At 37.8% G+C, this 27238-nt stretch overlaps 1 protein-coding gene across 2 annotated transcripts in view; it reads left to right on the plus strand.

Annotated features, from left to right (window-relative positions):
* The window catches only part of LRRC4C (leucine rich repeat containing 4C), a 1306046-nt gene that overhangs the window by 1084603 nt on the left and 194205 nt on the right, over positions 1-27238 (plus strand). For both annotated transcript variants that reach the window (XM_023185520.1, XM_023185519.2), the window contains one exon: positions 9172-9265. The gene's annotated coding sequence lies outside the window, so the exon portion shown is untranslated. The remainder of the gene's footprint in view (positions 1-9171; positions 9266-27238) is intronic.

Consider the following 27238-nt stretch of genomic DNA (forward strand, 5'->3'; position numbering starts at 1 on the left):
GGAATTACCTCCCCTCATGCTGCTATTATCCGGTTACCTTTTTCACATTTATGAATTGTCTAAATGGAAACCACTAGTCTCTGAGCCCTCCAAATGCAAATAACCCATAAAATACTCTGTATTTAAACTGATAATCACTTCTCTTTCATTTTTAAATTATGACAGAAGTGATTATCAAAGTTATTCTCTGGGGGAAAATTACAAAGTGATACCACCCAAGTGCTTGTGAGATTACTAATTTTTTAACCAGCTCATAAATCCTCAGGAAATGTACAATACCTCAATTATTAAATATTAATCCAGAAAGACGTATTCCAGTGGTTGACTATTCTTGCCTGCCTTAGAGAAGCCCCAGAAGTAGTATGATGATGTGGATTAAAATATGCATGCAACTTGTCAACAACTTTAGTTGTCTCCAATAGCTAAAGGCAAATATGAAAAAAAATCACACAATGTGTGGCAGTATTATACTGTACCGTTGAAATGATAATGATGTGAATATGTTCTTTTAGGCAATTCATCTCTTAATGTCTTTTTACTTCAGGTGATAGTAATGATGTGGTCTCTTTATTTAGAAAAAAAAAAAAAAAACAGAGAGGCTAGCAGGCTTCCTAGACACCAGACTTGTAATTCTCATGTTAAAATAAATAAGGATAAAGTGACTACATAGATTTTACTCCACTTTAGATAAAAATATTGTGGCACAGAATACTGAACTATCTTTCCAACCCTTCACAGGCCATGGAAGACTGGAATATCAAGTTTGGGTGTAAATGTTCTCATTTTAGTTCTTACTATGCAAAGCAAATTCTTTTAAAATATGTATAAAAATATTTCACTTTTAGTAATGTCTGTCTACAAACCCTGTCACTGTCTGTGTTACATATTTGTTAACATGTATAAAGATCATGACATTATTTTTACATAATGATTAATTCCTTTCTTTAAAAAAATTTCAAGCACATTCACAATTAGAATTTGGAAGCATAAATGAAATTTTTTTCTTGATATTCTAAAGGATGTAAAGTTTTTATTGGTCAACATAAAAGTAATTAACTTTATTGTTTTTGTTACTAATTTTTGCAGTAGTTCTAGAGTCAGTGTAGAGTGTAGTGAAGTCAGTTTTATGAATTCTGCTTGAGATACTTTTTGTTGGTGTTTAATAGACTAAAAATTTAGAAAATGTTCAGGCAGAAGAGAAGTTATAAAAGACTCATCACCAACACCCGGCCCAGTGCATAGCTAATTCATAGTAAATGTTTATTAAGGGAATGGCTGACTGATAGACTGACAGATGGACTGACTAACTGACTAAATCAGTGACTATGAAAACATATTCATACTCTGAACTCAAATCCAAGATTATTTTGAAGCTCCATAGCTTTTGATGAATACCGCTTCTCAGCCTTTTGGCTAAGAGCAAGTGTAATTAATATCAACTTCTTTCTGATAGCAGATAATAATAGAGGCCCTTTCTTGGTCATTCATTTTCTACAAGGGAACAGTAAGGCTCAATGAATTTGAAATAAATATGAAACCCTGAGATTTCCTATTTAGATCTTCCTATTTATTAATGAAAAAAAAAAAATAGCCTCTCTATGTAAGCAAGGCATCTCACGTGACTCCAAAGGGCAGGTATTCTCCAAAAGCAGCCTCTGTTGAAAGCCCCGTCATTGGAAATGGCAGATTTCTGCATGGCACCTCATAGAAGTCAACAGGAGACTTACATTTCTTTCTCTGCCGTAGAGAGAGGCTCCTGTTAGCGATAAGGATGCACCTCAACTCTCAGACATAGACCACTTCAACTAACCACATTCAGCATTAAAATTTCCCAATAGCAGTCCTACACTTGAATCTTTTCTTGTGGTATTTTTCACTTTTAATCCACAAGCAAATCCTATTAAGATATTTTCCAAAACATATTTCAAAACCGATCTACATTTCTGTGTCCATTTCCACAGCTATGTTTGAAACCTTTATCACTCTTTTCTAGATTTCTGAAATATTCCTGAACTTTCCTCTCTGCACTCAATCTTACCTTTACAATCCATTTTCTACACACTGGTTATTATCATTTTTAAAAAACTCATATCAATGGCTCTCTCCACTTATATCTTAGAAGATTCCATTGCAATGAGAATGAAATCCAGCAATGCTGTCAGGAGCTGCAAGTTCCTGCATTGTTTGATTTCTGTCTAGCTCTCTGATTTCAATTTCTAGCAATGTCTTTATCATACTCCAGAAGCAATGGTTTTTTGTTTGTCCTTGGACAGGTTAAGTATTGCAAACTGATCTAAGCTTCTTTGGCCTTGCACAACACACAGCAATCTTGTTGTTGTTGTTGTTGTTCTTCTTCTTTGAGAATGAGTCTTGTCTGGAGTGCAGTGGCGTGATCTTGGCTCACTACAACCTCCACCTCCTGGGTTCAAGCAATTCTCTGCCTCAGCCTCCTCAGTAGCTGGGATTACAGGGGCCTGCCACCATGCCCAGCTAGTTTTTGTATTTTTAGTAGAGACAGGGTTTCACCGTCTTGTCTAGGCTGGTCTTGAACTTCTGACGTAGTGATCCACCCGCCTCAACCTCCCAAAGTGCTGGGATTACAAGCCTGAGCCACTGCGGCCGGCCAGACTTATTTTTGGTAAATGATAATCGCAAAGAAGCCTGAGCCCTCTGGGTGAGTGTTAGCTATGCCCTCAGTACTAGGTTATACTAAAGTAAGTCACTGACTTAATTTTGGTAAACACAAAGTTGTATTAGACAAACTTGCTTTCAATAGTGAGCAAGCAAGCAACAGTTTTTATAACCTATTCTAAGTGCAACAAAATTCCCCCCCCCCCTTTTTTTTTAGGTTTTCAAAATGCCACCTTTCAGCAGACAGCATTCCAACCTTATGGTTGGATCAATCAGTGTTCTCACCCATGGCTAGACAGAGAACCAGTTACAGATCAAGCTTTGGGTGTCATCCCTAACTTAAAGATACATGCCTCTGGCCTCACTAGATTCTTAAATGGTCTTAATCTGATTGTGAGTAGTATCTCAAATATGTTTGTCAATCCATATATGTTGAACACCATTAATTTCACCAATAAAGACTATTTATTTTATCATCCCAATCATTGACACATTTATTTGCTGGAAAATGACAGTTTCTTATATTAGCTATGATCATTGGCTGCCTGATGTTGATTAAAAATGAAAAAAATAAGTATTAGTAGCTATCTTTCAAACATGACTTTTTTATATAATCCTAGCAAATATGGTTTCTTTTTTTTTTCTTTTGAGACAGGGCCTTGCTCTGTTGCCCAGACTGCAGAGGAGTGGCACCATCAAAGCTTACTGCAGCCTCTATCTTCTGGGCTCTAACGACCCTCCCCGCTCAGCCTCCCAAGTAACTTGGACTATAGGCATGTGCCACCAAACCTGGCTATTTTCCTTTTTTTAGAGATGGGATCTCACTATATTGCCCAGGCTGATCTTGAATTCCTGGCTCAAGCTGCCCTCTTGCTTTGGCCTACCAAAGCGCTGAGGTTACAGGCATGAGATGTCATGCCTGGCCTGGATTCTTAATTTATATAAGTGACCCTTCCTTTCCTGGAGTCAAAGCAAAAGCAGCTGAAACTTATATAATAATACTGAAGTAGTTTCTAATAAGTTGAACACATTTTAACATTAAGGTCACTTCAGAAATTTTGCACTGTTGTTGGCTTTGTTAGGAAATGGCGTGGATATGTTTCCTAAGGCTTTTCACATGTCTGGCTCTTTCTCGTTCTTCAGGTTTAAGCTCAAATTTCACCTTTCAACTAGTCCTTCCATTGCCAATCTATTCGTAGAAGAGAAATAATACTAATAAAGTAATAATAGTAACTACAACTATACTAATAGTAATTTTGAGCATTTCTATTTGCTAAGCACTGGGCTAATCTTTGTGTATTTATTTATTTATTTATTTAATTTATTTATTTTTAAGGCAGAATCTCGCTCTGTCACCCAGGCTGGAGTGCAGTGCCGCAATCTGGGCTCACTGCAACCTCCGCCTCCCAGGTCACGCCATTCTCCTGCCTCAGCCTCCCGAGTAGCTGGGACTACAGGTGCCTGCCACCACGCCTGGCTAATTTTTTGTATTTTTAGTAGAGGTAGGGTTTCACCGTGTTCACCAGGATGGTCTCGATTTCCTGACCTCATGATCCGCCCGCCTCAGCCTCCCAAAGTGCTGGGATTACAGGCGTGAGCCACCGTGCCCGGCCTATCTTTGTATATTTATTAACTGATTTAGTCCTCAAAATAAGCCTATGATGTGGAATATTTAGCTTCAATTTACAGCAGAGGAACCTGAGGCACAAGATCTTGCCAACACAACATAATAGAGAAATGGCAGAGCTGGGATTTGAATGCCCAATCCAAAGCTTATGCTCTTCAGTTAAGCAACCCTGTCTGACCCCATCCTAGTCATTATCACATCACCCTGTTTATTTCTCAATAATTTTTACCCTAATCTGTAAATATTTGTATTTACTTAATTGTTCTGTCTCATTTACCAAGAAATGTTTCTCAAGAATTGTTCTTTCTCATGCTTTCAAGAAAATATAGATATCTTGAGAGCCGGGACCTTACCTAGCCTATTCATGACTCTGTCACTGGATCTAATACTATCCCTGGTGCATAGTCAGTGCTCAGTTTATTGTTTTTCACAAGTGAGTGAGGGTGGTAGAACTCAGATACAGCACTGCTAATTCTAATTTTCATTGCCTATTTCATTTTGCCATAAGATTTAGAATTGCTAAGCTTCTATGACATTCTCCGCTACCTGTGTCTTGCATCTGATGTCGTATGAATTCAAGCGTGGATTTACTAAGTCTTCTTTTGACATCTGACAAAAAACTGCTCACCTTTAGGGAAAAAAACCACTCACCTTTCATCCATTCTCTGTGCTATTGCCAGAGCAATACTTTTAGAATCAAGCTTACTTAAAATCCATCAGAACTTCTGCATCTGCATAACTTTAAGGATCATGTTCAAACTCCTTATGACATATGACATAGCTCATTAATTGGTCTGCCTAATCATGGATGTCAATTTGTTACATTCACACTTCTACGTAAGCATGTGTACCTACACACTAAACACACACACATAAACTCATACACAAACACGTACTTGCCACCTATCACACTAATCATTCTGAATTTCTTGTTCATTGAAGGGAAGATGTCAGGCTTTTACAGGACCTTCCCGCTGACTAGTGAGATCTTCTATAATTCCTTAATTAACTAATGCCTACTTGGTTTTAAAGCCTAATTTCTTCAGAAAGTTGTCCTTGATTCTCCTCAGTCTTATCTAGGTACCTCCAATAGCACCTAATACATACATTGTTTAATCCTAGAATATGTCATATTATTCTATAATTGTTTAGGTACATTACTACCTCATTCAATAGAGGGTGCATTCCTTGAAGTAGGATCTGTGTTGCTTTTAGCACAGTGTTCTTTCCAGAATAGGTGCTCTAGAAATATTTGATGAAAAAATCCATAGGAGAAAAAAAGGAATAAGCTCTAATTTTAAAGCAACCCCAGACATGAGAATAATCTGTGGCAAACTGTCCTTCAGAGGTATGTTCACTTGCTAGCTGCATTTTATAACTTTAGTGGATAGGGCCAACATTATTCCCTGGTGATGTCAATATGGCCCCTTCGTCAGTCTGAAAAATCCGCTGGCAATGAAAATACATGGAGTCTGGAAACTGTTTATGAAACTATGAAGGTGAGTCAATAGACTCTGTTCCAAGTTGGCAAGAAGAGATGTTGTCCTAAACATCTAAAGCGCCATAATTCACATTGAGCTGCTCATTAATTTAAATGTTAATGTAAATTTAAAACATGTTGTATTGATTTGGAACTATTTTTATATGAATATTGCATAACTGAGCTTCCAACAGCAGAGTCCAAATGGACATTCCTTCACGTTAACTTATTATAATTAAGAAAACAAGTGACCTTTCCCCTTTTGTGTCATGTAAAATCATTTGTTTTAGTTACAACATTTAGCTGTGAGAAGCTATGAGAACTTCTGCCTTTGAGTGCAAGTGCTTTAGGCTGTTCTGAGCAAAAGGATTCATTTCCAAGCCTATTATTTTAGGGTATTGAACATTTAATTTAAAATATGTGTAGAGATTTGTGTCTTTCCCATTTCATTGGTGAGTAAAATAAAGTTACCATGACAATCCTGGTTAATTTAGTCTCTTTTGTTAGTACTTCAGTCATAATCTCTTTTTATTGAGGTTTGTATTTCCAAAGGAAAATACAATTTACAGAGGATATTCCATTATATTAGTCCCACAGAAAATAAATTATAATGATGGTGAGGATGCTGACAATACCTGGATATCTATATATATGCTTACTCTGGGACAGACCCTGATGCAAAGTATCCTATAGAAATTTCTTCATTAAATCCCAAAGCAGCATAAAAGGGATGGACCTCTCACTATCCTGTTTCATAAATTAGGATAGTGACCCATAGAAACATTAAGCCACTTTTCTAAAGTTCTACAACCAGGAAGTGGGGCTGCTGACCTTAGGTTGGTCTGACTCCAAGGTCTTCTGTAACCTGTGCTCCCTGAGTCTTAAAGTGCACAATGTGACTGACACATTGAAGCCTAGAGAAGTGAATTTCTTGGCCGGGCACAGTGGCTCACGCCTGTAATCCTTGCACTTTGGAAGGCTGAGGCAGGTGGATCACCTGAGGTCAGGAGTTTGAGACCAGCCTGGACAACATGGCAAAACCCCATCTCTACTAAAATTACAAGAATTAGCCAGGCATGGTGGCACATGCCTGTAATCCCGGTTACCCAGGAGGCTGAGGCAGGAGAATCCCTTGAACCCAGGAGGCGGAGGTTGCAGTGAGCCGAGATTGCCTCACTACACTCCAGCCTGAGTGACAGAGTAAGACTCTGTCTCAAAAAAAAAAAAAAAAAAAAAAAAGTGAATTTCTTTTTTAAAACATGCAATTGAATAATCAGTGCTACCATTGAGAAGCTGAGTAGATGAATGAAATCCTAAGACCTGCTTTCTAGTTCATGAACACATTGTATCTTATTCCCTTCACCTGTGCAGTATAATATTTAGTGAATCGATTGGTGAGTCCCTTCCAGCCCCACATTTAATGAAGCTGTATAATATGATTCACTTTGTTCTAACCAACAAATGCCCTGCCTTGTTCTCATCACAACCACCTGTTGTAGTACTTCTTATCTGATGCTATATCCCTGCAAGCAGCCCCACCACGCTCAGTTCTCTGTACTAAATCATGATATGAACAAATTTATTTGAAACTTGTTAAATACCAAGTAGAAAACTCAGAAGAAGGAGGAGGCATCATTTTGTTCCGCTGAACATATAATTGAAATGGAATGCAAAAATCAGATTCCTGAGAAATTAGACAAGGCATTCAGGTATGAAAAGATCAATATCAACTGATGCATTCAGAGGCTAAGATACAACAGGTCTGATAGAATCTGCTTCAGTTGAATATGTGTGGGCCCAGAAGTAGCCATCAACTTTTGTAGTGCCAGGATACATAGCACAGTTCATAGTAAGAAAACATATAGGCTTGGGGATTAAACAGACTTGCCAGTTCTGCCACTTATCTCTTTCTGGGTTAAACTAAGTTGTTTAAGTGACATGAACATCCTTACCTCTGTTTCTTAATCTGTAAAATGAGAGTTATAATCCAAATTTTTATAGAGTAGTTATGAAGCTTAATTTGTAAAGTAATGTAGAGAGATTAGCCCAGTACATTAGAAGTATAATGCAAGCTTAGTTTCTTTTATTCTAATAATAGTAGCAAACTAATCTGATATGCCAGTTTTAAAATTATCTTTGCAAGTAGTAATTTCACCTATCACTCAACCCTTCAGTTTTAGGAAATGTATTGTTTTTGCAAGACAACGACATATGAACACCAATTAAATATGAAAATTTCAACCAAAAATACCTTTTTCCTTGGAAGATATGTGAGGGGAAGAAAATCATCATATCATGCTAAATTCTGTAAGCTATCTTACATATTGTTGGTTTGCCCAGTCCCTTCAGAATTTCAACTTCTCCTTAACATCAGGATACCTGAAGGTTGGACAACTGACCTACTGGTCATTAGGCTCCAAAGGGTTATTCATCTTCTGAGTTAAAAATAAAATTGTACCAAACTCCATCAGGTAGATAATTAATTTTTTTTCAAGTAATACACGAATCTCAAATTCACTGACTACAACTACCTTAGTATCACTTACCTACAAATAACTCACGCTCGAGAGAGAGAAGCTAACAATTGGTATATATAAGTGTATAAAAATCCAGGCTTTATTTAGGCATGAGAGTTTTGCTTCCATAAAATCTTGATCCTTCTACCCATATCAAAACATACCCTTAGAAGGAAAATTATCGTAGAATTTGAAAGATGGAAGGGTCCTTGGTGGCAATTTTGTACAAAGCTTTTCATTTTACATGTGGAACAGTTAAGACTCAGTAAGTTTTGGATTCTTGCCCAAAATTATCTGGCTAATTATGGCAGGGTTATGAATTGAATCCAGTTCTAATTCTCAATCCAATGTCTATATTTACTTATTTTCTGTGATGCTATATCAAACTGAGAAATTTGTAAATTACAATGTATATTTTCTAGTTTTTTCATGTCAGTTTCAACTATTAGAGTTGAAATAAACTGATAATTATCTGTATTGTTTTTAGCTCATGGCCAGAGGGAAGAAGTAAGAGCAGGAAGTCTTTTACATTTATGTAAAATAAGCTATTTATAGATAAAAATCTTTTCCAGTGAAATTCATATGACACATTTCAATAAAATGCAATGAACATTAACAAAGAAATGAAAGACTAATAAATCTAGAGTTGGATAAACTAAATCAAATAGATATATACGGATATATTTATATGTTGTATATATATAACACATATACATATATACATATACGTATTTGCTATAGTTTACCCATGTCTTGATTTGTTAGTCATGTAACATACACGTGTGAAAGACATTCTGTGATTTTAAATTACTAAATTATATTGAGGGAATGTAACAGGCAGGGATGTCTAATACTAAGTTTGTTTTCACTTGTATAGCATGATTTTAAAATATGATATTTATGTTATCTTCCTCCAGGTATAAAGAAGTATCTGCAGAAATCCAGAGCACTTATTAAACTTCTTTGAGTTTTCCCAGGAAGATCAATACCTGTTGGAGAAATTTTACTAAGGTAAGTTCCAAATACCACTAATCTATTCTTTACGGGCTTGCATTCTAGCTGCTCTAGTTAAGAACAAAGTGAGGTTCACTAAGTCAAGAAAATAGACAAATAGAAAACCATGCATCGCTTTTATTAATGATGCAGTTAATGCTTGGGGATAACATTTCAGTGAGTGTGACAAAAATGAAATTCCTAATATTTAACTACAGCATTAGATAGATTTATCCATCCAGGCCCAAGAACCAGGCATCGCTTTAATTAATGATGCAGTTAATGCTTGGGGATAACATTTCAGTGAGTGTGGCAAAAATGAACTTCCTGACATTTAACTACAGCATTAGATAGATTTACCCATCCAGGCCCAAGAACCAGGCATCGCTTTTATTAATGATGCAGTTAATATTTGGGGATAACATTTCAGTGAGTGTGGCAAAAATGAACTTCCTAACATTTAACGGCAACATTAGATAGATTTACCCATCCAGGCCCAAGAAGTGCTTGGCAACTGCAGGCTCTCCCAATATGGCAGCCTGCCCTGTGAAATTTCTAGTGTGGAGTAGCAGACCTGAGTGTATCTTCTTTCAAGTAGCCCACTGTAAAGATGAAGGGGAAGAGAATGTGATTGACAAAATCTTGCTTTGAAGTTCACCAATCAAATAAGCAATTCTACCGACCAAGAAGAAGGGAGAGAAAGGGGGATAAAGAGAGGCCAGAAGAGCTGCTATAATGCAGTTTCCTTCACATGGAAAAAAAAAAAAAAATGAAATGGGGAATGAGTATTTTTTTCTGTTACCACTGAGGGATCGGAGAGACCTACCTAAAAGGAAAAAAGCCTCTTTAGAGGTTGCATCAGGATTTTCTTAACCTAGCAGCACACTAAGATAATTTCTCCTGGGTAATGGAGGAAGCCACAGGACTGAGATTCTCCCTGCTTTAAGAAGAAATATTCTAGGCAAAATTTTTCCCACCTTCCTATTAGAAGTCAGATATTTTCAGAATCACAATAGACATGTTGTCTGTGCTATCACAGAGCAGACGACTATATAGTAGACTACTACCATTTATGTTTTTACTTATTTTTAAACAAAATAAAAACCCATTACAGATAGTAATTTTCAATTTTTGAGGCATACTGTTGAGTTATTCTGTAAAGGGCAGGTGGAGGGAACAGTTTAGGTAGTAAAAGAGCTTAGCTAACTCCTCAGTGTACTTGTCTCAACGGGGATTTGAAACTCTAATTTAATAAACAACCTGTGTACATGGATTTATTTATTAGTAAAAACAAAACCAAGGAAATATAATGTATTAAAAATATAAAAAGGAATAATAAGCTCGAAGAAAGTAGAATAATGGACTTGGTGCAAGACTATCAACCAAGCCAAGTATCTTTAGAAGGTAACAGGATTGACTTGATATTCTCCATTAGATGCTGCCTCTGTAATGAATGAACCCTGCTCCTTTCATATTTGTGTTTCATCATTTAAGATTGAAGGTTATTTCGTTCCAAAAAAATGTTTGGTTTATTTTGATCATTTTATTTGTTCAAATTTTGATGATTTGTCCTTTTGACTAGACTGGAGCAGTAAAGGCAAAATGATGATGATGATGATGATGATGATGATGATGATGATGATGATAAATAATAAATTAGACCATTGTGGCTTCTATAGAGAAAGAGCAAACATCCAGATTGACCACACCACTGTAAATACATATTACAAGGAATAATTAATCATTGAAAACAAAATAGGGTTACTATCTGGAAGGTAATATCTATACTTGATATTATTTGGCATAGATGAGTATAGTGATGTTTAGAAATTGTTTATTATCAATGTTCTCAGATATGTCTTTCAAGAATACCAAAGGTCTACTAGACTGATCAATATTTTTAATTTGACACTCAAAACTTACACCTGTGGAAGCTAATATGTAAGCTTAAATGTATGGTTATATGTATAAAGGCTCTGATCCTGCCTGTGTTCACTTTGAAAGGAAGAGACTACTCATTGCTAGCAGGTTACTGCTGCTGCAGAGAATATGGACTTCTGCTCTCTAAACGACGAGTCTGATTTCTGTCATCTTTCCCCTTAAGAATGTAACGAGAATACTTTAGATTTAAAATAAGCTGCTCCCTACCTTTAAACAACAACAACAAAAAACTAGCATAGTGTTGTAACTTGGTAATGAGTGGCAAAAACCATATGTGAACTAATGAAACCATGAAGGAAGTAAAGTTAATATAGTAATTGAGAAGATGATCTCAGGAAGGAACATGTAGGATGGACCAAGAGACATGCAGAGAGACGTTTCAGTATCTCTAGGAAAGACATAGAATGGCATGGGTTTCAGGAAGTATAATCACAAATGCCTACATTGAGGAACTTGCCTGCATGGCTACAATTGTCAGTGAAGTATGAATTCATGAAAAACAGGACAGATATGTAATTTATTGTCAGCTCTAGAATTTCAAGCTAGAGCATCCTTCTGCTAAGATTTCAGTCTGGATACTAAGTTATACTTAGATCCTGTGGAAAGTACAACCCATTATGCAAAGGGACGTCTAACCCTAGAAAATTAAAATACTGTGCTGAAACAAGAATGAGGAATAATAAGGAAATGGAAAGACTAGGACTGCTGTGAATGAACCATATCCAAGAATCCTTTGCAAAACAACAATATTTTAAAAAGGAATAAAGTGGTCCTAAGTCAGTAGGATGTCCTGCTCCCCAAAAGAAAAAATAATAATACAAACCCTAATTTAGGAACTTTACTGAAGACCTCAGAATTTCCCCAGATTAAGTTCAATAAAAGAGTTTTGCATCATTGAATTTTAGTAAACATTAGTTGTATAAATGATTAAATAGTTAGATTAATTATGAATGTATGAGATTATTTTCCAAAATATACATTTGCTCATCAATTTAGAATGAGTAAATCCTAGTTTTCTCCTTTTTCCCCATATTCCCACAGCCTTTATAACATTTTTTTAGCATATTAGGGAACTAAATTTTTTTAAAAACCGGGTAACTTAAGAGAAAGCTATATAGATCCCCAATAGGTCTATCCTAAAAAGTTTATCTCAGAAGTTCAAGGCTATCTGGTTTCCTGGCACCCATAAATCACAGCTTAACCAAATCACATCATAGTGAAAGCATTCTAAGTTTAATTTCGCCTTGAGATTTATGAAGCTTCTAATGATATTTATAGTCATGCATTTGATAAATGCATAACGAGTTCTATAGAATGTTTGGATATTCAGAGAAATTTTCCAAGAACCCTTTGTGAAAATTTATTAAACTCCTAGAGATCAGAAAATACAACCACTCATTTGATTAACTATCATAACTTTTCATTTTTTGTTGCCTGTAAGCACTGTCATGCAGATTTTTTGTCCTATCTGAATTTACACTAATAGGGTTTGGCCATATCCCTACTGATGTTTACTTCTGTCTTCTTTTTGCTAGTAGAGGGACTGAGAATTATTGTCTTCCAAAAGGTCAGTAACTGATTAACTGGACAAAGCAACAGATTGGAACAAGTAAAGTTCCAAATAGCCTTGTCAGGTTTCTGATTCATTCACAAAAAGTAGACATCTACATGAGTAAGTTGTGGTGGCTGTTACTTTATGATTGACATTTTTATTTAGCGACAAATAGAGTTCTACTTATTTCTGAAAGCATATCTGTAAATTGAATTTCCCCAATGTCTATAATGAGTTACATAATTTCAAGTAAAACAACATTAGTGCCTCCAATCTAAAGAGAACTGAAAGAATATTTGCTATTATCACATCTGTGGGAATTTTTTGATAAAAAAAATGCATAGACTTTTTCCAGTTTGGGATGTCTCTGAAATTTGGCTATATTGGTAGTGGCTAAAATAGTTATTAGATCTAACTCATAGAGTTCTTGCTAATAGAACAAACACACCCACATTCCCATGATTCGGTCCTGGTTAACAAATCTGTACACCGTAAATCTAATGTAGCCCTACTCAGGGAGATTGTAAGCTCTATGGGATGCCTCCTCGTTGCTCTTTAAATTTAAAACCAAATTAAAACATCCTGTAGTGGTAAGAGTTTAGAGAAAGAGCATTTTTATAAACTGCTATTCAGAGTATAATTTGGTATAACCCTTTCAGAGACCTATATGGTATGTGATTCAAATGTCTTTAAAATGTGCCACTTCCTTTTCTAAGATTGCAAATAAATCAGTGGATAAATGAAGACATATCTACAGGCATGATCATTAGAGTATTGTAAGCAGTTGCAATATATTGGAAACAACTTAAAAAACTAAAACTAGAGTGTGTCATATAGTTTATTGATATAATGAAACACTGTACAGCGTTTCACAATGCTGCTGCTGCTCTAAATGTATAGCTATGGGAATATATTTATAATATTAATTTTAAATTTCTGATTATAAGAAATTATGTAAATGTGACATCAATAATTTTATATATTACATATATCAGGCATTTATATGTGTAGAAAAATATCTAGATAATAGTATTATTTGGGGATAACATTTCCTTGTTTTAAAACAAGAAATAGACATGTAGGTACATAAACTAGGAGAATAAAATAAATTGCAAACTAAGCAAATGCTATTTAAAGGATAAAAATGACCTGTTCCTCCTCTAAAACACACACACACATGCACACACACACACTTGCCACCGCTTTATAATCCGTATTGGGTTTTTTAATTTTTTCATTTTTTCCTGTCTGTGCAGTATTTTTTTTCACCTTTGTTTAACTGACATAATAATTGCACATATTTTGGGAGTATATGGTGATATTGCAATACAGATAATATATATTTATTAGCATATTAATCACCTCATCTCTTTATTATTTCTTTGTGTTGAAGCATTCAATATCCTCTGTTTAGCTCTATGACACTATATAGTATATTTTTGTTAACTAGAGTTGTCCGATAGTGATATAGATCACAAGAAATTATTCCTCTTTCTAGCTTTAATTTTGTATCCTTTAACAAATCTCTCCCCATCTCTGTTTCCCCTACACTTCCCAGACTCTAGTATCTTCTGTTCTACTTTTTACTATTTATGAGATCAACTTTTTTTAGCTTCTACATATGAGTGAGAACATGTGGTATTTAACTTTCCATTCCTGGCTTATTTCACATAACATAATGTCCTCCAGTTCTATCGATAATGCTGCAAATGAGAGGATTTCACTCTTTTTTATGGCTGAATAGTATTTTATTGAGTATATATACTGTATTTCGGTTATCTGTTCATCTGTTTTTGGGCACCTGGGTTGAATCCATACCTTGGCTGTTGCGAATAGTGATGCAATAAGCAAGGGAATGTAGATGTCTTTTATGCTGATTTCCTCTCCTTTGGATAAATGCACAGTAATGTGATTGCTGGATCACATGGTAGTTCTGTTTGTAGTTTTTTGAGGAATGTTCATATTTTTCTTCATGGTGGCTGTACGTGTTTACATTTCCAACAGTGTATGAGAGTTCCCTTTTCTCTCGATCCTCACTAGCATTTTTGTTTGTTTGTTTTTCCTTTGCGATAATAGCCATCCTAACTGGGGTGATGATAAGTCACTTCGGTTTTAATTGGCATTTCCCTGATGATTAGTGAGGTTGAACATTTTTTTGTATATTTTTGGCCATTTGTATGCCTTCTATTGAAAAATATCTATTCGGATCATTGAGTCATTTTTTTAAAAATCAGATAGTTTATTTTTGTTTTTGTCTTCTGTTTTTTATTAATTTTTTATTCTTCGCTGTCAGGATGTTTGAGTTCTTTTTATATTCTGATTATTAATCCTCTGTCAGATAAATAGTTTGCAACTTATTTCTCCCATTCTGTAGGTTGTCTTTTCATTCTGTTCATTGTTTTCTTGGCTGTGCAGAAGCTTTTAGTTTTATGTAATCCCATTGTTTTCTTGGCTGTGCAGAAGCTTTTAGTTTTATATAATCCCATTGTTTTCTTGGCTGTGCAGAAGCTTTTAGTTTTATGTAATCCCATTTATTTGTTTTTGTTTTTGTTGCCCATGCTGTTGAGGTCTTACTCATAAAATGTTTTCCCAGATCAATGTGCTAAAGAATTTCCCCACTATGGACAGGGTCCGGTGGCTCACACCTGTAATCCCAGCACTTTGGGAGGCCAAGGCGGGCGGATCACGAGGTCAGGAGATCAAGACCATCCTGGCTAACAGGAAAACCCCGTCTCTACTAAAAATACAAAAATACAAAAAAAAAAAAAATTAGCCGGGTGTGGTGGCAGGCGTCTGTAGTCCCAGCAACTCGGGAGACTGAGGCAGGAGAATGGCATGAACCCAGGAGGCGGAGCTTGCAGTGAGCCAAGATCCCGCTACTGCACTCCAGCCTCAGCGACTGAGCGAGACTCCATCCCAAAAAAAAAAAAAAAAAAAAAAAAGAATTTCCCCCCATGTTTTCTTTTAATTGTTTCATAGTTTGGGGTCTTACATTTAGGGCTTTGATCCATTTGAGTAGATTTTTGTGTATTTAAAACCCTAGTTTTGTGCTTCTGCATATGGATATCCAGTTTACCTAGCACCATTTACTGAACAGATAGCCCTTCCTCCAATGTACGTTGTTGGCACCTTTGTCAAGAGTCAGTTGGCTATAGATATGTGAATTAATTTCTGAGTTCTCTATTCTGTTCCACTGGTCCTGTGAATTTATCATGTTTTCATGTTATCATGACTCCTCTGCCTTAATCTGTAACAGTGATAATAACTCTTGCCTGTTGTTGTAAGTCACAGAATTGAAGGGCTGCAACAGCCAGCAACATGGTAAAACGTCTGGGAGGAGGTGAGGAGTAAAAACTAACATAAACAAATCTGTTTGATCAATTACAAATAGAACAAAACAAAAAGAGTGTGAGATGTAATGTCCAGAGGTAGAGATTGAAAAGAGACTTTGAGGATGGTGAAAGGGAAAGGCAATCATTTATTTGCCATTAACCAGTAAAGTAAAGCTAAGACCACTTCCGGTGTGGTAGACATTTGGGTCTCAGTGAAAGAAGTGGATGAGTGGCAAAAATGATGGACTTAGAATTCTGCAAGCCTGTAAAGTGCAAAAGAGAGGGCACCTGGTCAGTGAAGGTATCAAGGTGTTGCCTGGGAGAGCTTGAGCCCTCATGTAACTGCTGTCCAAACTCTGGAAGCAATTAAACACTCAAATAAATGTCCTTCAAGTTAAGCTGACTACATTTTCATCCAGATTGCTGACACTATCCTTCTGCTAGACTATTGGAACCATGACCACATTGTATTCATGGAGTAGTTAGTATCTGAGAGGTAAAGGAAAATCCTTTTGCAAATAAGACTAAGGAACCCCTCAGTAACTCTGGATTCTCTTGAATTTGCCTTTCTTTTAGCATTCTTGGATAAAACTGGGTTGGTGCTGTGAAGGGTTGGGAATCCCTTTTTAAAAAGTGATTTTTTCATATATTTTGGCATCTGTTCATGGAAGAGTTTATCTAACCCAGTCTACTTATCAATACCACTATCCTAAAAATAATGGCAGCTAATAATAAACGATGCGAATAAATTCCCATGCATATGGCTGGAACTAAGCTCCTTTACATGAATTATCTCCTGGAGTCACAGCACCCTTTTCACCTTTACTTCAAAGAAGGAGGAAGACAAAAGCTAAATAACTTACTTGTTCAAGATCATTCACATGGAAAGGAGGTAGAAATGGGATGAAAATCTAGGCAATATGATTCAAATCTTCTCAAGCATTGATGGCTCTATTGTTTATTTATGGTTACTGTTATCGATTAAGGTAGCAATAATAATTCACAGAAACTGACAGAAAGTATAACCAAGCAAGTTTCACGCAACTCAGAATTTAAATTTTCCAAACTTTTTTTTTTAATATCAACAGAAGGAAGTTGGTGAGTTAGAACTCCATTGTTCATCTTGAGTTCTCTTCTTTGGCCTTAACCCAAGGAATAAATCTATGATAAACAACAAGACATAAGTGAACTCCATAGCTTTAAGACACTGAGACATACACAATCATAAAGCACTGTAATGTACATGAAAAGGGAAAAGTATTTTATTTTATTTTTTTTTTTGAGATAGTCTCGCTCTGTTGCCAGGCTGGAGCGTGTGGCATGATCTCAGCTCACTGCAACTTCCACCACCAGGGTTCAAGCAATTCTCCTGCCTCAGCCTCCTAAGTAGCTGGGACTACAGGCGCATGTTACCACGCCCAGCTAATTTTTGTATTTTTAGTAGAGACAGAGTTTCACCAAGTTGACCAGGATGGTCACGATCTCTTGACCTTGTGATTCACCCATCTCGGCCTCGCAAAGTGCTGGGATTACAGGTGAGAGCCACTGGGCCCAGTCGGAAAAGCACATTTTCAGTATGGTGCATTTGGCAAATGGCAACGTTTTGGAAAACAGAGGTGAAATAAAAATTACCTGCTAAATCTCAGCTATTGTACAGCATATTTCATCTGAGAATACTTAAAAATAAAATGCCCAAGAAGGCAAACTATTAAAACTTCTATTTGTATGTGATCGTATTTTCTCTGTGTGCAGAAAGATATTTTCTTTCCATGTTGTCATTGTCCTCATTGAGCACTCACTCATTAAGTATATGTTTATTGAACATGTACATTATACCACACAACTAGGCACTAGGGTTACCCAGGGGAGTAAATGCTGTCTTCTGTGAAGGGAAAGAAAGACAGGCCCTGAGAGCTTAATATCTTAATAGTATGGTAGAGATAAGAGGAACAGATGCACATTAACATAAAGATATATACGCTTGCCCATATACGCATATGCTATCTTGCCACACTGCAGGAGAGAAATATCAATCACACTGAGGATATTAACAGAATGTCTGGGTGGCTTCCGCCTTGATCACAGAAGATTTTATGGATGAGTTGAGTTTTGAAAAGTTTTGGAAAAAAGAAATCACAGGATAAAGTATGGTTGCACAGAATATAGAGACATTTTCTGTTTTGGCAGAGATAATGACAAAGGATCTAAGGAATCCTCAATATCTTTAAAAACTATAATTTGAACCAAGAACCACCTCAGGTGAGCCATACAGTATATCACATTCAGAATTAATGCATATGATTTTCAGAATATTTTCAAATGGACCCTAAACAAAACAAAACTCTTTGAATTCTTCTTTAGGACCCAGTCTTTGGAAATGAGATAATATATAGTTATTATCCTTAATTCTAATAAATAAAGGAAACCAAAGTCCTTTTAAAGACTTTGACTTTAAATCAAACCAGCATACAGTCAGCATTGAAAATTAGTTTTCAAACTTAAAAAACATACTACTTCTCTCACCCTTGAATTCTTTATTGAGGAGGTGGGATGGTTGCTGTGAGTTAATGCATATAAGAGCGTAGCACAGTGTCTGCCACATAGTAAGTGCTCATTAAATGTAAGCTAGACTAGTGCTTCTTTTTGTTTCTTTAATAGAGATGACTGGAGGATACAGCACACAAATCATGCATATACTGATTGATGCACAATGATAGAAAGTTCTGTTTTTGCTTCAATCAAATAGGTTTATTGATGTTACTATAGCCTATAAATCATGGCAAGCAATGTGGTACAGTGATGAATAAGATAGACTGCTACCTGGAAGGGCATCAGAGTCTGTTAGGGCCCATTTTCAACTAACCACAATAGCTACTTGGGGGTTCTGATTCATTCCTTATTTACCTATAAATTCCTAAGAAATTCAGGGACCTCAAAAGCATTTTCCTTTCATAAGAAAGCATTTCAAAATGTCCCTAGCACATTGTTGTATTGAAGTATTGTTGTACTTTTGAAAATATGTTCCAATTTATAAAATACTTTTACCCTCTTCACAATATGATCTTCATGATTATTCATGAAGTAAGAATAGGGCTGCGGGAAATAAATGGAGAAGCAGAGGGATGTTTGGAGGAAACTGATACTTCACGGACTTAAATGACTCTCCCAAGCTAACGGAGTTAGTGAGTAAGAAGGCAGTACTTTCTTGTGCATTAGGTTGCCTCCATATAGGATGAGTGAGTCACCTGTTATTTCCTGACGCCAGGTAGGGCCAGGAGGAGGGAAGAAAATGGGCCTTTGGCAGGCTTCCCCAGAATTTTCAGCATCCCTCTTCAACCATCCTTTCCCTGCTCTAGTCAAATATATCTTCTTGCTGCTCCTGGGGGCCTGAGCAGCCATTAAGATCACACTTTTGGTAGGGCATGGGGGCTCTCGCCTGTAATTCCAGCATTTTGGGAGGTCGAGGAAGGTGGATCTCTTAAGCTCAGGAGTTCAAGACCAGCCTGGGCTACATGGCGAAACCCCATCTCTACAAAAAATACAAAAAATTAGCTGGGTGTGGTAACACACACCTGCAGTCCCAGCTACTTGGGAGGTTGAGGTGGGACGATCACTTGAGTTGTAGAGGTGGAGGTTGCAGTGAGCTGAGATCGTGCAATTGCACTCCAGAAACAGAGCAAGATTCTGTCTCAGAAAAATAAAAACACTTCTGCTCCTTTCTTCTCCACTCCATTCACTCAAAAATATTCTACCCTGTAATAATAATAACTGAAATGAAATATGGTATACTCATATAATGCAATATTATTTGGCAATAAAATGGAATGAAATACTGGTATGTGGTATGGCATAGATGAACCTTGAAAACATTATGCTGAGTGAAAGAAGCCAGACACACAAGACCACACATGGTATGATTCCATTTATATAAAATATTGAATATGAATATGATATGGATATAGATATATATCAATCTGAATATACAATAAGCAAATCTATAGAAATAGAAAGTAGATTAGCGTTTACTGATGGCAGGGTGAGGGCTTGGGAATGACTGCTAATGGGTACAAAGTTTCTTTCTTGGATGATAAAATATTCTAAAATGACACTATGGTGATGGTTGCATAACTGTGAATATGCTACAGTACAGCCTGCATTGGTGTGAACAAACTATTAAGAGTGACTCTGGTGACGGCTCAGAAGGAGTGGAAGTGAGCTGTAAAGAAAGTTCCATACTTCTTAGAGAATACCTATATGATCATGAACGGAATGTTGATAGAAATATGGGTGGTTTCAGCAGCCCGTTCTGATGATTCATATGCATGTACATTTTATTGGCTCATGTAACCAGAGTAGCTTCAGATATGACTAGATCTAGATGTTTAATACCTAATAAGCTGATACATGGAATCTGTCACTCTTAATCTACTTCCCTCGCTGCTGACATTTTTCTCGGGCTGGTTTTCCTATGTGGTGGCAATGAAATTCCCAAACTGGGGGGGCGGAGCAAGATGGCCGAATAGGAGCAGCTCCAGTCTCCATCTCCCAGCGCCAGCGACACAGAAGACCGGCGATTTCTGCATTTTCAACTGAGGTACTGGGGTCATCTCACTCGGGAGTGCCGGACAATCCGTGCGGGTCAGCTGCTGCAGCCCGACCAGCGAGAACTGAAGCAGGGCGAGGCATCGCCTCACCTGGGAAGCGCCAGGGGGAAGGGAGTCCCTTTTCCTAGCCAGGGGAACTGAGACACACAACACCTGGAAAATCGGGTAACTCCCACCCCAATACTGCGCTGTAACACCGGCACACCGGAGATTATATCCCACACCTGGCCGGGAGGGTCCCACGCCCACGGAGCCTCTCTCCTTGCTAACACAGCAGTCTGCTGCAATCTAACGGCAAGGCAGCAGCGAGGCTGGGGGAGGGGCGCCCGCCATCGCTGAGGCTTAAGTAGGTAAATAAAGCCGCTGAGAAGCTCGAACTGGGTGGAGCTCACAGCAGCTCAAGGAAACCTGCCTGTCTCTGTAGACTGCGCCTCTGGGGACAGGGCTCAGCTAAAGGTGCAGAAGCCTGTGCAAACGCAAACGACTCTGTCTGACAGCTTTGAAGAGAGCAGTGGATCTCCCAACACGGAGGTTGAGATCTGAGAAGGGGCAGTCTGACTGCTCAAGTGGGTTCCTGACCCCTGAGTAGCCTAACTGGGAGACATCTCCCACTAGGGGCAGTCTGACACCCCACACCTCACAGGGTGGAGTACACCCCTGAGAGGAAGCTTCCAAAGCAAGAATCAGACAGGTGCACTCGCTGTTCAGCAATATTCTGTCTTCTGCAACCTCTGCTGCTGATACCTAGGCAAACAGGGTCTGGAGTGGACCTCAAGCAATCTCCAACAGACCTATAGCTGAGGGTCCTGACTGTCAGAAGGAAAACTATCAAACAGGAAGGTCACCTATACCAAAACCCCATCAGTACATCACCATCATCAAAGACCAGAGACAGATAAAACCACAAAGATGGGGAAAAAGCAGGGCAGAAAAGCTGGAAATTCAAAAACTAAGAGCGCATCTCCTCCTGCAAAGGAGCACAGCCCATCGCCAGCAACGGATCAAAGCTGGTCAGAGAATGATTTTGATGAGATGAGAGAAGAAGGCTTCAGTCCATCAAACCTCTCAGAGCTAAAGGAGGAATTACGTACCCAGCGCAAAGAAACTAAAAATCTTGAAAAAAGAGTGGAAGAATTGACAGCTAGACTAATTAATGCAGAGAAGGTCATAAACGAAATGACAGAGATGAAAACCATGACACGAGAAATACGTGACAAATGCACAAGCTTCAGTAACCGACTCGATCAACTGGAAGAAAGAGTATCAGCGATGGAGGATCAAATGAATGAAATGAAGCGAGAAGAGAAACCAAAAGAAAAAAGAAGAAAAAGAAATGAACAAAGTCTGCAAGAAGTATGGGATTATGTAAAAAGACCAAATCTACGTCTGATTGGGGTGCCTGAAAGTGAGGGGGAAAATGGCACCAAATTGGAAAACACTCTACAGGATATCATCCAGGAGAACTTCCCCAACCTAGCAGGGCAGGCCAACATTCAAATTCAGGAAATACAGAGAACGCCACAAAGATACTCCTCCAGAAGAGCAACTCCAAGACACATAATTGCCAGATTCACCAAAGTTGAAATGAAGGAAAAAATCTTAAGGGCAGCCAGAGAGAAAGGTCGGGTTACCCACAAAGGGAAGCCCATCAGACTGACAGCAGATCTCTCGGCAGAAACTCTACAAGCCAGAAGAGAGTGGGGGCCAATATTCAACGTTCTTAAAGAAAAGAATTTTAAACCCAGAATTTCATATCCAGCCAAACTAAGTTTCATCAGTGAAGGAGAAATAAAATTATTTACAGATAAGCAAATGCTTAGAGATTTTGTCACCACCAGGCCTGCCTTACAAGAGACCCTGAAGGAAGCCCTAAACATGGAAAGGAACAACCGGTACCAGCCATTGCAAAAACATGCCAAAATGTAAAGACCATCGAGGCTAGGAAGAAACTGCATCAACTAATGAGCAAAATAACCAGTTAATATCACAATGGCAGGATCAAGTTCACACATAACAATATTAACTTTAAATGTAAATGGACTAAATGCTCCAATTAAAAGACACAGACTGGCAAACTGGATAAAGAGTCAAGACCCATCAGTCTGCTGTCTTCAGGAGACCCATCTCACATGCAGAGACATACATAGGCTCAAAATAAAGGGATGGAGGAAGATCTACCAAGCAAATGGAGAACAAAAAAAAGCAGGGGTTGCAATCCTAATCTCTCATAAAACAGACTTTAAACCATCAAAGATCAAAAGAGACAAAGAAGGCCATTACATAATGGTAAAGGGATCCATTCAACAGGAAGAGCTAACTATCCTAAATATATATGCACCCAATACAGGAGCACCCAGATTCATAAAGCAAGTCCTTAGAGACTTACAAAGAGACTTAGACTCCCATACAATAATAATGGGAGACTTCAACACTCCACTGTCAACATTAGACAGATCATTGAGACAGAAAGTTAACAAGGATATCCAGGAATTGAACTCATCTCTGCACTAAGCGGACCTAATAGACATCTATAGAACTCTCCACCCCAAGTCAACAGAATATACATTCTTCTCAGCACCACATCACACTTATTCCAAAATTGACCACATAATTGGAAGTAAAGCACTCCTCAGCAAATGTAAAAGAACAGAAACTGTATTATAACAAACTGTCTCTCAGACCACAGTGCAATCAAACTAGAACTCAGGACTAAGAAACTCAATCAAAACCGCTCAACTACATGGAAACTGAACAACCTGCTCCTGAATGACTACTGGGTACATAACGAAATGAAAGCAAAAATAAAGATGTTCTTTGAAACCAATGAGAACAAAGATACAACATACCAGAATCTCTGGGACACATTTAAAGCAGTGTGTAGAGGGAAATTTATAGCACTAAGTGCCCACAAAAGAAAGCAGGAAGGATCTAAAATTAACACTCTAACATCACAATTAAACGAACTGGAGAAGCAAGAACAAACACATTCAAAAGCTAGCAGAAGGCAAGAAATAACTAAGATCAGAGCAGAACTGAAGGAGATAGAGACACAAAAAACCCTCCAAAAAATCAATGAATCCAGGAGTTGGTTTTTTGAAAAGATCAACAAAATTGACAGACTGCTAGCAAGGCTAATAAAGAAGAAAAGAGAGAGGAATCAAATAGACGCAATAAAAAATGATAAAGGGGATATCACCACCGACCCGACAGAAATACAAACTACCATCAGAGAATACTATAAACACCTCTACGCAAATCAACTAGAAAATCTAGAAGAAATGGATAATTTCCTGGACACGTACACTCTCCCAAGACTAAACCAGGAAGAAGTTGAATCCCTGAATAGACCAATACCAGGCTCTGAAATTGAGGCAACAATTAATAGCCTACCCACCAAAAAAAGCCCAGGACCAGATGGATTCACAGCTGAATTCTACCAGAGGTACAAGGAGGAGCTGATACCATTCCTTCTGAAACTATTCCAATCAATAGAAAAAGAGGGAATCCTCCCTAACTCATTTTATGAGGCCAACATCATCCTGATACCAAAGCCTGGCAGAGACACAACAAAAAAAGAGAATTTTAGACCAATATCCCTGATGAACATTGATGCAAAAATCCTCAATAAAATACTGGCAAACCGGATTCAGCAGCACATCAAAAAGCTTATCCACCATGATCAAGTGGGCTTCATCCCTGGGATGCAAGGCTGGTTCAACATTCGCAAATCAATCAACGTAATCCAGCATATAAACAGAACCAAAGACAAGAACCACATGATTATCTCAATAGATGCAGAAAAGGCGTTTGACAAAATTCAACAGCCCTTCATGCTAAAAACGCTCAACAAATTTGGTATTGATGGAATGTACCTCAAAATAATAAGAGCTATTTATGACAAACCCACAGCTAATATCATACTGAATGGGCAAAAACTGGAAAAATTCCCTTTGAAAACTGGCACAAGACAGGGATGCCCTCTCTCACCACTCCTATTCAACATAGTGTTGGAAGTTCTGGCTAGGGCAATCAGGGAAGAGAAAGAAATCAAGGGTATTCAGTTAGGAAAAGAAGAAGTCAAATTGTCCCTGTTTGCAGATGACATGATTGTATATTTAGAAAACCCCATCGTCTCAGCCCAAAATCTTCTTAAGCTGATAAGCAACTTCAGCAAAGTCTCAGGATACAAAATTAATGTGCAAAAATCACAAGCATTCTTATACACCAGTAACAGACAAGCAGAGAGCCAAATCAGGAATGAACTTCCATTCACAATTGCTTCAAAGAGAATAAAATACCTAGGAATCCAACTTACAAGGGATGTAAAGGACCTCTTCAAGGAGAACTACAAACCACTGCTCAGTGAAATCAAAGAGGACACAAACAAATGGAAGAACATACCATGCTCATGGATAGGAAGAATCAATATTGTGAAAATGGCCATACTGCCCAAGGTTATTTATAGATTCAATGCCATCCCCATCAAGCTACCAATGAGTTTCTTCACCGAATTGGAAAAAACTGCTTTAAAGTTCATATGGAACTGAAAAAGAGCCCGCATTGCCAAGACAATCCTAAGTCAAAAGGACAAAGCCGGAGGCGTCACACTACCTGACTTCAAACTATACTACAAGGCTACAGTAACCAAAACAGCATGGTACTGGTACCAAAACAGAGATATAGACCAATGGAACAGAACGGAGTCCTCAGAAATAATGCCACACATCTACAACCATCTGATCTTTGACAAACCTGACAAAAACAAGAAATGGGGAAAGGATTCCCTATTTAATAAATGGTGCTGGGAAAATTGGCTAGCCATAAGTAGAAAGCTGAAACTGGATCCTTTCCTTACTCCTTATACGAAGATTAATTCAAGATGGATTAGAGACTTAAATGTTAGACCTAATACCATAAAAACCCTAGAAGAAAATCTAGGTAGTACCATTCAGGACATAGGCATGGGCAAGGACTTCATGTCTAAAACACCAAAAGCAACGGCAGCAAAAGCCAAAATTGACAAATGGGATCTCATTAAACTAAAGAGCTTCTGCACAGCAAAAGAAACTACCATCAGAGTGAACAGGCAACCTACAGAATGGGAGAAAATTTTTGCAATCTACTCATCTGACAAAGGGCTCATTTCCAGAATCTACAAAGAACTCAAACAAATATACAAGAAAAAAACAAACAACCCCATCCAAAAGTGGGGAAAGGATATGAACAGACATTTCTCAAAAGAAGACATTCATACAGCCAACAGACACATGAAAAAATGCTCATCATCACTCGCCATCAGAGAAATGCAAATCAAAACCACAATGAGATACCATCTCACACCAGTTAGAATGGCAATCATTAAAAAATCAGGAAACAACAGGTGTTGGAGAGGATGTGGAGAAATAGGAACACTTTTACACTGTTGGTGGGATTGTAAACTAGTTCAACCATTATGGAAATCAGTATGGCAATTCCTCAAAGATCTAGAACTAGATGTACCATATGACCCAGCCATCCCACTACTGGGTATATACCCAAAGGATTATAAATTATTCTACTACAAAGACACATGCACACGTATGTTTATTGCGGCACTATTCACAATAGCAAAGACTTGGAATCAACCCAAATGTCCATCAGTGACAGACTGGATTAAGAAAATGTGGCACATATACACCATGGAATACTATGCAGCCATAAAAAAGGATGAGTTTGTGTCCTTTGTAGGGACATGGATGCAGCTGGAAACCATCATTCTTAGCAAACTATCACAAGAAGAGAAAACCAAACACTGCATGTTCTCACTCATAGGTGGGAACTGAACAATGAGCTCACTTGGACTCGGGAAGGGGAACATCACACAATGGGGCCTGTCATGGGGAGGGGGGAGGGGGGAGGGATTGCATTGGGGAGTTATACCTGATATAAATGATGAATTGATGGGTGCTGACGAGTTGATGGGTGCAGCACACCAACATGGCACATGTATACATATGTAACAAACCTGCACGTTATGCACATGTACCCTAGAACTTAAAGTATAATAAAAAATAAAAAATAAAAAGAAATTCCCAAACTGCGGATTCACGTTCCATCATTTTGGCCACCTCAGTGGATCAAGGGTTTCTCCCTTCTTATAGTCCATGGAAAAAAAGTTTGTGGTTGGCTTGTCTTGAGTCATTTGCCCAGCAGTTATGTTATCTGACAGTTTAAGGTATTTGTCCTCCTACCTTTCTCTTATAAGGACCTTTATAATTACATTGGACTCACCAGATCATCAAGGATAATCTCCCATCTCAAAATATGTGACTTAACCATACCTGCAAGGTCCCTTTTGCCATGTACGAGACATAGCCACAGGTTCCAGAGATTCAAATATGGACATTTTTGGGGGGTTGAGGGGAGGCATTATTCAATGTAACATATTTACAGTGCTATGAAGTGTTAACGCTGGATCTTTAATCCATGTTTCCCAAATTGAAGATCAGTTTCTCTTCTACTTTATCACGACTGCATCATACATCAGTGGCCATGCATAAGCTTGGCTAGATTTCAAACTCTC

This window comes from Piliocolobus tephrosceles, chromosome 13 (assembly GCF_002776525.5).
Source record: "Piliocolobus tephrosceles isolate RC106 chromosome 13, ASM277652v3, whole genome shotgun sequence".
Taxonomy (NCBI): domain Eukaryota; kingdom Metazoa; phylum Chordata; class Mammalia; order Primates; family Cercopithecidae; genus Piliocolobus; species Piliocolobus tephrosceles.